Source organism: Heptranchias perlo, unplaced genomic scaffold, assembly GCF_035084215.1.
Source record: "Heptranchias perlo isolate sHepPer1 unplaced genomic scaffold, sHepPer1.hap1 HAP1_SCAFFOLD_54, whole genome shotgun sequence".
Classification (NCBI taxonomy): Eukaryota; Metazoa; Chordata; class Chondrichthyes; order Hexanchiformes; family Hexanchidae; genus Heptranchias; species Heptranchias perlo.
In genome coordinates this window covers 704188-716661 of record NW_027139559.1, presented here as the reverse complement: position 1 = coordinate 716661, position 12474 = coordinate 704188, and the positions used below count along the sequence as shown (strand labels likewise).

Here is a 12474-nt window from a genome sequence, read left to right as displayed (position 1 = left end):
AAGTCCTGAGAAGTATCGGCGGAAGGGAAGAGTCATGGAACGAGGAAAAGCTATATAAACTAAACGGTACAATTCTAATTGGGGTGCAGGAACAGGGAGATCTGCGGGTCTATGTACACAAATCATTGAAGATGGTAGGGCAGGTTGAGAAAGCGGTTAAGAAAGCATACGGGAACCTGGGCTTCATGAATAGATGCATAGAGTTCAAAAGCAAGGAGGTTATGATGAACCTTTATAAAGCAGTGGTTGAGCCACAACTAGAGTATTGTTTCTAGTTCTGGGCACCGCACATTCGGAAGGATGTGAAGGCCTTACAGAAGTTGCAGAAGAGATTTACTGCAATGATTCCAGGGATGAGGGACTTCAGTTCCGTGCATAGACTGGAGAAGCTGGGGTTGTTCACCATTGAGCCAAAATTTCGGAGGAGATTTGATCGAGGTATTCAACGTCATGAAGGGTATGGACAGAGTAGATAGAGATAAACTGTTCCCATTGGCGGAGGGGTCAAGTACCAGAGTGCATAGATTTAAGGTCATGGGCAAATGAACCAAAGGCGACATGAGAAAAAAGTTTTTGACACAGCGATGGTTGTGATCTGGAATGCAGTGCCTGTGGGGGTGGTGGAGGCAGATTCACTCGTGGCTTTCAAAAGCGAATTGGATCAGTACTTGAAGGGAGAAAAATTGCAGAGCTTCGAGTAGAGAGCGGGGAAATGGGATTAGCTGGATTGCTCTTGCAAAGAGCCGGCACGGACTCGACGGGCCGAATGTACTCTTTCTGTGCTGGAACCATTCTATGACTCCATAATTCTAAGAGTGTTGTAGATAAGAACATACTGGAGAGCGCTGGCTCCGAATCTGCGGTTAATTCACTCCCTGCAGTTTGAAACACTCCGTTTTTCTTATATTGAGAAGAATCTTGTTGCTGGAACTGAAAAACCAATTTGAAATTTCACTTCCTGTCCGGTCACGAGAATCAGGGGATGAAACTTTTGAAATTGTTGAATGTTTTCCTGTTGAAGTGAAGTGAACCGTGTAAATCCGGTTAAACCGGCGCGTCTGGATCCCCTTAGATTTAGAATCCAACTCTTCAATCCCTTCGCTAAAACAGCTCTGGTTTAAGAATTAAAGTCGTTGACCAGAAGCGGTCCCGCGGTGTTGGTCTGTGTTTAATCTCCACCATGAATGTTTAGCTCTACCCTAGAATCAGTTTGTCCAACGTCCTCAGACAAAGATTCGTTCCCTCCTGTCGACTTGATTGGGGAAAATACAGAATATCAGCGAACAGCTGAATTTTTATTCCGCAATTGATTGATATTATTTAATCGAAATATAAAGGAGCAGGGGGCACTTTAACCTCACGGAGATGATTCGTTGCAATTGTAAACCCGTGGATGGGAATCTCTGGAACTAATTTAACTCGGCAGTCAACACAGAGAGGCTGGGAAGCAAAAACCAAGGCCTTCTGGAGGCTGCCAATGAGGAGAAGGAAAGATTGTTCTTGCTGCTCTCTGAAGCACAACGGGTGGAAAATGGGAGCAAAGAAGCTAACAACCTGAGCTTAAAGCACCGCTGGGATTTGAACCCGGGATCTCCTGTTTACAAGACAGGTGGTTTAACCACTGAGCCACGGCGCTCACATTCGTGCCAACTTTTCCCAACGTTATGGTATTGATACCTTTGTCAAGCGACTTTGTTGAGCCTTCCCCTTCAGTGCGTCTGCGTAATAACCTCAACCTTTTGTTCAACGGTCTCAGCCTGAGAAACCATGGATATCAGTCATGACCTTCTCTTCCTTATCCCCTGTCAGTACATCTTATATCTAGTCCTATTCATCCTGATTTATTCCCACACTCTCTCCACACTATCTGGTCTTACCCTATTGCATTTCTGATCTCTTCCCACGAAATGTTGATGAGTACTGTGTGTGATACACCCGGCCCTGACCTCCTCCTGTGGGTGACCTCCGACAACTGCTGCACAATAGTTTAACGTGTGTTTGTTTTACATTATGAAATGTGTGTTAGCACTAGTCTACCCGGTGTACTCTATTCTCACACAAACGGCAATTTTGCTTCAGATCATTTCAATTTTAGAAAGTCTTACTGGATAAGACAAGTTGGACATTCAAAATTTGGTGAAAAGACGTTGATATTGTTTACTTGAAATAATTAGTGTACAACTCGATGATGCTGTACATCGGAATAGAAAGCGAGATTGAATGAACAGGAACCGTCTGAAAGGATGGCTGATCGGCTGTGGGTGGCAGCGAAGTTTTACATGGCTGCATGGTCAATTGCCAGCGTTTCGGTGAACTTCGGGTCTTATTTTCACTTTGAGGTTTTCAATGATTGATAAATGAGAAGTCCGGAGATCGAATCCCAGTTAAGTCCCACTACGCTTCCATTTTAAGTGAAAAATCACCAATTGGCGTCTCAGATTTTTTCATAGCTGCAGACGGCAGGAACGTCTTTTTCCAAGAAAGATGGCAGTGATGGATAGAAGGAAGGAAGATGGGAGGGAGCAGAAATAAACTCGACTGAAAAGGAACAAAAGACTGAGCCTGAGAGTGAGATGGCAGGAGAGAAGCTGAGAGGCTGAAGTCTGTGACTTTTCTCAGTCACTTCTTGCTGCCTCATAATTTATTTACCTTCATTGTCCAATCGTAATTGGCTGCGGCACGATTATTGGTGTAAATACAGCGAATTGGCGATCGCCGTTGACGGCAACAGTGTGCTGAGCGACGAAAACAACTTTTATCGTTTAATCGAGCCTTTCGGAGGAGCGGCGGAAATGTTCCAGAAATTATGGGCAAATCACAAATTCCCGTATCTCACTTTCTGCAACATTTACCTATCGATAATGGCGCACGCTGTGAATTCATCATTGTGGCTCGAGGTCCCAGCAATTGCAGGATTAGAATGATAATGAAATAATTCTGGTCCGATAACAGTGAGACCTTGTTCCGCTCCGGGTTCCAAGAGCCTTTCTCTGTCCCTGCTCTGTCCACTTATCCCAGTTATCCACAAAGAAAATGAGACCGGTCCAGTATTGTAAAAAACTGGTGAAAGAGAAAATCTGTCTTCTTCACCCGGAGAGAACAAGCGTCGAACAGGGAACCAAAGCAAATGGCGGCAGAGCACAGGCCTGGAGATCTCAGTGAATCAGCCGTCGGTGATTTTAACCTCCCGATCAGGTCAATAAACACCAGACAGTTGTTTCTATCTCTCTGCCTGGTGCTGAATCCAGATATAAAAGATAGTTCCTGAGGCAATTGCTGAAAGCAGAGGGAAAACAATCAGGAAGAAAACAGTGTCGGCGACCGAGACCAGACCGGGATCCTGAGCCACACGGGCTGGATCCAATCACTGAGCAGCTCATCGCTTCAACCACCTTCGCGCTTCCCCCTCGGATCAGTTTCACCGAAACCGCTTCCTGTTTCTTGGTCAAATTCAATCTGATCGAGCGGATCAAACATAAAAATCGAACTCAGTAGCGCAGTGGGCAAGATCTGGTTCCAGATCCTATTCCTGATTCTTCGAACACTAATCCCTGACTCGCCAGCACGGGATGCAAAGACAATTCTGATTGAACAGCAAAAACTGACGGTTTTCAATAAAGACCCGAGGACGAGATTTACTGCAGCGCGAACTGAAACCTGTGGGGAAAGACCGTGGGATTTCAAGGATTCCTCAAAATATTAAGGTACCTGATTTCAGTGAACACTCGGGAATGTGCTCCCAATATTTCTGAGTGACTTGGATGAAGGAATAGAGAGTTGTATATCCAAGTTTGCAAATGACAGTAAGATCGGAGGCACAGTTACCTGTGTGGGTGGGATCAGGAAGTTACAAAGGGACAGAGACAGATTAAGTGACTCGCAAAACTGTGTTAAATGGAGTTTAATGTGGGGAAGTGTGAGGTAATTCACTTTGGATCCAATCAATCGGAAAATGGTCTCAATGTCGAGAGATTAGGAACAGTGGAGGAGCAAAGGGATTTGTGTGTCCATGTACACAAATCACTAAAAACTATTGGACAATAAAAAAAGGTAATCAAAAAGGTTAAAGGGATGTTGACCTTTATCTTAAGGGGACTGGAATATAAAGAGGAGGAAGTTATGCTTCAGTTGCATGGAGCCTTGGTCAGACGATAAAACGATTCGGAAGAGTAGATACAGAGAAGTTATTTCCTCCGGTGATGGGGATGGGGCGGGACATAAAATCAGAGCTCGGATTTTCACGGTGAAATCAGGAAGCACTTTATTACGTTGCACATACAGACGGCAATGTCGTTTCTTACCTCATACATTCTGCAAAGTCTTACTTGATAATGAATGTCACGCATTGAAAACGATTTTGGCAAAGAAGGCCTGATCGCGTCGTCTTGAAATAGATAGTGTTCAACATGGACTTGGATGGACAGGGCAGAATTTCAAAGTGTGCAGATGACACGAAACTCGGCAATGTGATGAACAATTTAAAGGATAGTAACAGACTTCAGGACGACATAGGCAGAGTGATGAAATGGCCAGACACATGGCAGATCGAATTTAACGCAAAGAAGTGTGAAGTGATAAGTTTTGGCCTGAAGAATGAGGAGAGACAATATAAATCGAATGGTACAATTTTAAATCGGGTGCAGGAACATCGAGATATGGAGATCTATGCAAATAAATCTTTGAATGTGGCAGGACAAGTTGAGAAGGCTGTTAAATCAGCATATGGGATCATTCGCTTGGAGCCATAGTGTACAAAAGAAAGGAAGTTATGCTAAACCTTTATAAAACACTGGTTAGGCCTCAGCTGAAATATTGTATTCAATTATTGGCCCCACACTCTAGGAAGGATATCAAGGCTTTAGAGAGGGTGCAGCAGATAATTACAAGAATGCTGATTTAAACCCAGGCTCCTGATCCAAACAGTGAATGGTCTTTTGGAGACACCGAGGGAGAACAGGAACAGAGAAGGAAACAAACTGCGGACTGGATTCCAATTGCGCTCGGGAGGTTATTGTTAACTAAAGACACCGTGGAATGGGTTAAACAGAAGAATTGTTGGGGATTTAAATGTTCGGGATTTAAACCCAGACTTTCTCCCATGTTCCCAAATAGCGATCGAATAATCGGGAGATGGTGAAATGCAGGAGATTCAGGAGGGACCGAAGTCCTTCAATCTCTGCAGCAGTTACTGGGAACCGAGCCATGGGTGGGATTCTAGTTCAAAACGGGAGACTCTTAACAATGAGAGAGATCGTGGACTCAAATCTGGACCCGACCTCCCACCAAATTTAATTTTTCGTCATGAAGAGCGGGCGGAGGAATTAAATTTAACAGAAAAAATGTACAGACTTGGTGCAAATCTAATAACTGGACAGGTTCAAGATTGTTAAAAAGTTTTGAAATTCGATTTCATCCTGATGGATAAAGTTAACCCTTTATGTTCCAGCTCCCTTTTCATTTGCTTTTTCCGTTAATCTTTCATTCGCTGTCAACCCCAGAGGCAGCAAGGAAGGACAGAAAGGTTTATCTCCGATCCGTCCTCTCCACTCGACCATTATCTCATTACAGCAGGTGTAAAATTCCAATTGTCCCTCTCCATTTAAACAAAATATAAACAATCCATGGACATAGACTTAAAACACCGGTTTCGAATTGATGGTAATATCATTCAAGACCATTTTAATTGTACAAAACTTACGTAGGGCCGCAACAAAATTTCAATACAATAACGACACGGATGGGATTCCGACCCACACGGACAGAGCAGAATGGATTATTCGACCATTTCTGAATCCAAACAATAGAAACAAAGTCAATTTTACACTATGTCCTGCCCGAGCACCCAGACCGACAATGTTGAATGTGTCGGGCCAACTTCTGTCAGCAAAGGAATTTATGGATTCCGTTCAATGAGGTCAGTCACTGTTCGAAACGGCCCGGTGTCAAACAGTAACGGCGCACGTTGGAAGGAATGTAAAAATGACCGCGGCAGGACTCGAACCTGCAATCTTCTGATAACATCGACGATTAATACCGAAGTCAGACGCCTTATCCATTAGGCTACGCGGCCGCGACTGCAAAGTTTCAGCAAAAGATCTTAAACCAGGGGCAGGGGTGGTTAAGACTCTGCTTGGATCTTTCACTGACTTTCACTTTGTTGATGTTGTTCATTTATTGTTTTCTTTCTTGGAGCAAGTTGGCTCTACTGTTTCCGACTAATCAGGAAACTGAGAACTGAACTCCCGCTGGGTCTCCGAGAAACCTACAATCAGAATAAACAATGTTCAAATCTTTGATCAAAGTGTTTAGCCTCCAAATCGAATCTCTTTCGCACTCAGCCTGCAAAATAGAGAGAGGGGAAATAAAATAACAAGACAAATCGGTTAACTAAAAATGTACACGGAGAACAACACCGAGCGGAGAATGTGAACAGAATTTAATATCCAAGCCCGACGGGCCGAGTGGTCTCATCTCGTCCTGTAAAATACGAACAATCCCCAATTCTGCTGGGTGCGATTATTATATTCTGATTTTCTGTGTTTGGTAAATATAAACGCGGACGGGGTCCCGCACCACGGGGTAAACGGGTCAGATCCAGACCTGGCGCTCAGTGTTAATGTTAATATTGAGCACGGGATTCTATCCGTGTAATAATAAAATCGCGCGTTTCTTGCCATATATTCGACACATCCCCTTGCTGTGTGTTTAATCAGGGCAGGGAATGTTTTGCTGTTTTCGTGATAATCATTTTTCAGGGAATTAGTAAACTCGTCTCGAAACATGAGATTTCCAGTTTCTATTTCGTTGAATGGAGTTGAGGTGCAGATCAGCGATGAGCTGCTGTGACTCCGCCGCGCCGGTTTAACCGGAATTAGACGTTTCAGTGAAGTGAAGTGAACCGTCTCAATCCGGTTTATTTCTTTATTTATAACATTGTTTATTTTGAGTGACAGATTTTTCTAAAACTCTTTGAGAGTTCAGTTGTCAGTTTTCTGATCAGTTGGAATCTGAAGAAAAGAAAAATAAGGAAAGAAAAACATTACAAAGGTCAAAACTCGAACTGATACAATCACCTTGTCTCCGTCTTAAAAGGTGATTCGTTCTCCCCGGAGACCAGTTCAATATTTATCCCTTCAGCCACATCAATATAATGCATTGTTTGGTCATGAATCTGAGTTGGTACCAGGCCTGGAGAGGGCATGCGCCAAGGGTCTCTGTTGCCGCTGGGAGACCATGGTGCAATATTTGGATAGATGGAGGAACATCCAATAACCGCAGAGTGAGGGGTGATGGAGGGGGTGGGAAAGAGGCCCTCCAGACATACATCCAAAGGCAGCGGGAGGCAGCGGGGGCGGAAGTCAATGCCAGGCGCACAGGAACATGGACTTGGATGCAGTGCAGGAAGAAGTTCAATGCTCTTACATGAGTCGTTAAGGTGAGTGAGGTCAGCTCTCAAGTGGCCTCGCCTACCAACTGCACCACGCAATACACCCCCCATCCCCCACATACCAACAAACTCTTTCCATCGGTACTCAACTCTTCTAACCAGAGGCTTCCTTTCACCCTTACACATGACCACTGTTTTGAGCCGCCCACCCACATATCACAGGTCATACACACTGGCAGCTATCCAAGCATGACAGGCAAATCACACAGACACACGTCCCGTTTTCTTGCAGGAGAAGGTGGCGCATATCAGCAAGTGGCAGTGGCATTTTGCCAGTCGAGCCTGTTCCGCCATTCAATTAGTTCATGGTGAACCTGCGACTTAACTCCATATACCCGCCTTTTCCACATATCCCTCCATACACTTCGTTCACAGAAATCTATTAATCTCAGATTTAACATTCACAAGTGAGCTTGCATCAACGACGGTCAGCAGAAGAGCGTTCAAAACGTCTCCCATCCTTTGCGTGCAGAATCCGAGGTTCAGTGGACGCAACACACCTGGAGAAAAGAAAATGTCTCAAGATGTTGTGCAGATTGAAGCTGAATATGAATTGATCCCAATTCAGCGATGTCATGAATGCAGAATGAAAATGCTCCTGCATTGGGCAGTAATGGAACGCTCGCTTCCTGTGTGGCAGGCAAGAATTCGACCAACAAAAAATCCATGGTCGAACTGACGTTGGCTGCATTTGTCCAATTGGAAACATGGTGGAAAGAACATAGAGACTCACAGGCCGGAAATGAGAGTGTTTGATGAGACTGTGTGTCATACGTGGCTCCAGTGGCGCAATCGGTCAGCGCGCGGTATTTATATGATAATATCAGGCTTGAGAAATGTCGAGGTTGTGCGTTCGAGCCTCACCTGGAGCAGTTTGAACTTTTGCTTCTGAATATTTCCACCTGAGTTCAAGGCACAGCTGGTCTGTTCCTTGAAGCATCTCCTTCTTCGTGTTCTCATGTGTGCACTTGGTGTCCTCTGGCCCGCCGCATTGCAAAGCAGATGTGAGTTTAGATGTTAATCGGCAGGAGAGGGGGCGATTGGCGACAGCGTGAAATGACAAAGGAGGCGGCACGAGATCTTTAAATCTGAAGAACCGAACACACAATTCTTCTCTTCGTGAAACAAACATTCTTGTGTTTGAAGTGTCGTGCAGGAATATGGGGATCGGGCGGGAAAATCGATTCGAGGTCGAAGATCAGCCATGATCTTATTGAATGGTGGAGCAGGTTCGAGGGGCCGTAAGGCCGACTCCTGCTCCTATTTCTTATCTTCTTATATAACAGCTGACCCGCTTTTCGTTGCTTGGCTGTTTGTTTTCCAATATCCACCCCCCCGCCCCCACCCCCCGCCCCCGCCACCCCCGCCTATTGCTTGATCCAGTTTGTTGTTCCAACTTTCACATTCAACTTGTTTCACTTCCTGGTCATGTGATAAAAATAGCGGAGTGCAGAAGGTTCAGAGCCCGCAGGAAGACAAACATTGGAAGGAATGAAAGCAGCGATTTTGCTTCGCCACCAATGACGAAATGCTCACTTTTTCCTTATTTTTCGTTGTTTTCTCTTGGAGCAAACCTTTGGGAAAGTGAAGCGAACTTAAGTAACTGGAAAATCACCAGGGGTTCTTGCTCACAAGATGAAATTGGAGACATCGGCATCTGAGAGGCTGAAAGGGTTCACATTGTTCCCGAGATTCGGTAAGAGGCAGCACGGATTGATTTGTAACGCTGAATGTCTCTGCATTCTACCGCCCACGGAGATGATGCTGGAAGTGTCTGCAAGGAGTGGGTGGCGGTTAAAAGGTATCTAATTTATTGGAACAAAGAAATCAGATCAGCCCAACTAAACTCAGTGTTCACCATCCAATTGACAAGCTACAGATAACTGCACCGATCCAAACACTTCCAGATAATTATGGAAGAGACTTACTTGAAGCAGTTTAGACATTTAACAATATCTGTACAAAGAAGGGACCGGTGGTGTGAACGGGCAATCAGTGGTCTTTCTAACTGATAATCTACTGTCCAAATGTTTCTGGTAAAAATGTTGATCAGAGAAGAACAAAGCCCTTTTCCGAGAATGCTCACCAAAGTTCAACATATTGACAACACATCACAGTCATCGTCTCTCCGGCAGTTGTTGTTCCGCTGGAAAGGCAGAACTTGCCAACTGTTGTAAAACTAACAACCTGAGTCGGGACTTAAATCCTCGACCCTAAGTTCACTACTTCGCTTAAAATTCTGATGCTCTGCCGACTGAACTATCCAGGGTCGCTATTCGTGAGTTTGCATCATACAGATTCATGGTCGGTCTCTGAATTTTCCATTGTGGGCGTCGAACTCGGGTGAGGGTCCGTTTTATAAAATTCTCAGTAACGTTTTGAGGAGAATCCTTGATTGAGTTGAACCTGATGTAAGAAACATGGAGAGGAAACTCGTGAGTTTACAATTCTTCTCGTTTGTGCCAAATGTCCTGTCATTCGTTAACACCAATTAAATAAAAACTTTACCCAGTGGCTCAAAAGCTAAACTTGTCCCACACCGGAGCTGGAAAAGGTCTCTCGACCTGTTAGCGGATCAACAACAGAAAGCGGAATAATTCCACCCGTTACTCAGTGACACCGGGAAACACATTTACCTTCCGAATTTTCCTACACGACACTTCAAACAGAAGAATGTCTGTTTCACGAAAAGAAGAATCGTGTGTTCGGATCTTTAGATTTGAAGATCTCGTGCCGCCTCCTTTGCCATTTCATGCTGTCGCCAATCGCCCCCTCTCCCGCCTATTAACAAATAAACTCACACCTGCTATTGCAATACGGCCGGCCAGAGGACCCGAAGTGCCCACATGAGAACAATAAGAAGGAGATACTTCATGGAACAAAGCAGCTGTCCCTTGAACTCCGGTGGAAATATTCATGAAGCAAAAAGTTAAACTGCTCCAGGTGAGGTTCGAACTCACAACCTCGGCATTTCCCGAGCTTGATACTGTTATATAAGTACCGCGCGCTAACCGATTGCGCCACTGGAGCTGCGCACTATTGAAGCTGCCATCAAATACTCTCATTTCCGACCGGTGATACTGTATGATCTTTCTGATCGGTTTCCAAGAGGACACATGTCGCCAACTGCCATTCGGCCGTGTGCAAATCACGACTTGAGTATATCGACTCACGGACTGGCGATTGGTTTTATCTTGGGTCATTGTTTAAGGTATAGGCTGTTCACAGTTTATGTAATAATAATTATCATAATTATTTCCAGCTCCTCCTGCTCACTGGTGCTCGGTGCTTCACCCTGTGAGATACCCTCAGTCTCACGATATACATCCTCTCGAGAGGGTGCACCTGAGCTGGTGATGGAAACGGTGAACCAGGTGCAGCAATAGATGGTTCGGAGTTACCAAGGTGACTGACATACCCTGACTTCTTGAAATGGTGGGAGAGCTTACAATTAACAACTTGCATTTATATCGCGCCTTTAACAAAATAAAATGTCCCAAGGCGCTTTACAGGAGCGTCATCAGGTAAAATTTGACACAGATCCAAAAAAGGAGATATTCGGACAGGTGACCGAAAACTTTGTCAAAAAATTCGGTTTTAAGGAGCGTCAGAAAGGAGGAGAGAGAGGCGGAGGGGTTTAAGTCGGGTTTTCCAGAGTATGGGCCGAGGGAGCTGAAGGCAAGACCGCCAATGGTGGAGCGATTAAAATCAGGAATGCACAAGAGGCCATAATTTGAGGAACTCAGTGATCTTGGAGGGTTGTAGGGCTGTGGGATGTTACAGCGATAGGGAGAGCCGAGGCCACGGAGGGATCTGTACACAACGATGAGAATTTTAAAATCGAGGCATTGGCGGACCGGAAGCCAATGCAGATGAGCGAGCACAGGGGTGATGGTCAGTTTCAAAGCTAAGTAACGTGTGCAGGATCGGAGGGACAGTGTGACTCGGGAGAATGGGCCTGGGGCAGTGAGAACATCTCTTGAGCATTCAGATATTCAGTCGCTGAGAGAGGCAGGGAGATGAGATCTATGTGTCTATTTATCGTGGCATCTGCAAAATCCATCGTCTCACAATGCCCAACATCTTTCCTCCCCTCTCCCTGCTTTCCTGGTAAAGGTTTATTTTTCAGCCGCAGTATTTGCTTCGAACATCTAATTCCCCGGCATCTGGAGGAAAAGAGGAAGCTGGAGGAAAATAACAGAGAGAAACAGAAGGAGATGGCAGGTGAAACTAGCAGAAAATGTGAGTGTCACTTGCTTCAAATGAGGCCTGAGAGGCCGGCGTTGCCTTGCACCTTTCCAAGGAGATGCATTGATCAGCTGGGTGGGTTTTTGAAATGGACACAGTTACACCAGCAGCTTGTGATAGTATTTCCCCTCACTGTACATTCCATGTTCATGCCTCCCCGCACTTGGTGCTTTCATTCTCTGAACAAATCTTTCGTGTTCTTGCAGTAAATATCATTTTGTTTGAGCAGCTTGTCTGCGGCGAAAGTGACCTAAATTTCAAAGGGAGAAGCAGGAAGGGCAGCGTTGGTCGGTTTGCTTGAAGGAAAATTGCAGCAGTTTCCCTGGTTAGGATTCGAATGCAGGTCAGGTTCGTTTTCTGGAAGGAACAAATCAAGAACGCCGTAAAACCCATCCAGCCGAATGCATCAAAAATAGTTCCGTCTTTGTAAAGGACTGAACGTCAGGACTGGGATTGGAACCCACGGCTCCACGTGACGTGAACGCAGCGCCTCAGACTCCCGACTCCTGACTGCAGTGGTCACATTCTCTCATTTCTAGATTAAAACCCATATACATTTTCACTCATTCCGGACTTCGTTAAATGTTTCCGGTAGGCTGAGTGACTGGGATACAATCTCCCCAAAATTACCTGCCCATTTGCTCGGTGCATGGGGAGGTTTGACCTGACCGTGGCATCTTGTTTCCCAGGGAGGGGCAGGAATGCGAGGCTGCATTGGCTGGTTTCTACCGGCAGTGGGTGATTGAAGAGAGCGGGGCCGGACAGGCGGCCTCAATGTT

The 12474-nt window shown here is 45.3% G+C and overlaps 4 non-coding genes across 4 annotated transcripts; 1 reads left to right on the top strand and 3 right to left on the bottom strand.

Moving 5' to 3' along the window:
- Positions 1-1563: 1563 nt before the first annotated feature.
- Positions 1564-1636, bottom strand: trnat-ugu (transfer RNA threonine (anticodon UGU)). Its single transcript has one exon. It is a non-coding gene; the product is annotated as a tRNA-Thr (tRNA).
- Positions 1637-5980: 4344 nt separating this feature from the next.
- trnar-ucg (transfer RNA arginine (anticodon UCG)) lies at positions 5981-6070 on the bottom strand. The gene is given in 2 exon segments: positions 5981-6016; positions 6034-6070. It is a non-coding gene; the product is annotated as a tRNA-Arg (tRNA).
- A 2154-nt stretch (positions 6071-8224) lies between these two features.
- Positions 8225-8319, top strand: trnai-uau (transfer RNA isoleucine (anticodon UAU)). Its single transcript has 2 exons — positions 8225-8262; positions 8284-8319. It is a non-coding gene; the product is annotated as a tRNA-Ile (tRNA).
- A 2063-nt stretch (positions 8320-10382) lies between these two features.
- Positions 10383-10477, bottom strand: trnai-uau (transfer RNA isoleucine (anticodon UAU)). The gene is made up of 2 exons: positions 10440-10477; positions 10383-10418 (listed from the first exon to the last, which is right to left on the bottom strand). It is a non-coding gene; the product is annotated as a tRNA-Ile (tRNA).
- Between the last annotated feature and the right edge of the window lie 1997 nt (positions 10478-12474).